The sequence below is a fragment of the Eimeria mitis genome, genomic scaffold (assembly GCF_000499745.2).
Source record: "Eimeria mitis Houghton genomic scaffold, Emh_scaff224, whole genome shotgun sequence".
Lineage (NCBI taxonomy): Eukaryota > Apicomplexa > Conoidasida > Eucoccidiorida > Eimeriidae > Eimeria > Eimeria mitis.
The window spans coordinates 26,982-27,892 of NW_013570567.1; the positions used below are offsets into that span (position 1 = coordinate 26,982).

The 911-nt window shown below is 34.7% G+C and overlaps 1 protein-coding gene across 1 annotated transcript in view; it reads left to right on the top strand.

The window, feature by feature from the left end:
* EMH_0004290 (uncharacterized protein) overlaps positions 1 to 911 on the top strand; it is a gene marked incomplete at both ends in the record, with an annotated part of 5,920 nt that overhangs the window by 3,825 nt on the left and 1,184 nt on the right. The gene's annotated exons all lie outside the window — the stretch shown is intronic.

Consider the following 911-nt stretch of genomic DNA (forward strand, 5'->3'; position numbering starts at 1 on the left):
CTATATCTCTCTGTCTCTCTCTCTGTCTCCTTTTCTGTCTCCTTTTTTGTCTCCTTTTTTGTCTCCTTTTTTCTCTCTCTGTCTCTATCACTGTCTCTTCCTTCTTCTTTACTGTCTCCTTTTTTAATTATATTTTTTCTGTCTCCTTTTTTCTCTGTCTCCTCTCCCTACATCACCCCTCTCTCTCTTTCTTTTTATTTATTTATTTCTTTTGTCTCCTTTTGCTGTCTCCTTTTCTATACTCAGGTTTCTCTGCTGCAGCATGTGTCTCTTCCTTCTTCTTTACTGTCTCCTTTTCTTCGTTTTTGTTTTAATTTTAAGGAAACAAATAAAATACGCATAGAAAGAACATTTGCTTCTCTACTACACCCAGGTACACTACTGTCTCCTTTTGTCTCCTTTTTTGTCTCCTTTTCTGTCTCCTTTTGTCTCCTTTTCTGTCTCTGTCTGTCTCCTTTTTTGTCTCCTTTTCTGTCTCTGTCTGTCTCCTTTTTTGTCTCCTTTTTTGTCTCCTTTTCTGTCTCCTTTTCTGTCTCCTTTTCTGTCTCCTTTTTCATCTCCTTTTTTGTCTCCTTTTTTGTCTCCTTTTGTCTCCTTTTTTGTCTCCTTTTTAATTTCCTTTTGTCTCCTCTTTTGGTCTCCTTTTGTCTCATTTTTTTTCTCCTTTTGTCTCCTTTTTTGTCTCCTTTTTCGTCTCCCTTTTTGTCTCCTTTTGTTGTCTCTTTTTGTTTCTTTCTTTATCTTCTTCTTTATCTGTCTCCTTTTGTCTCCGTCTCCTTTTTCTCTATCTCCTTTTTGCTCTGTCTCCTCTTTCTCGTTCTGTCTCTCTTCTTCTCTGTCTCGCTGCATATATATATATATATATATATATATATATATATATATATATATATATATATATATATATATAT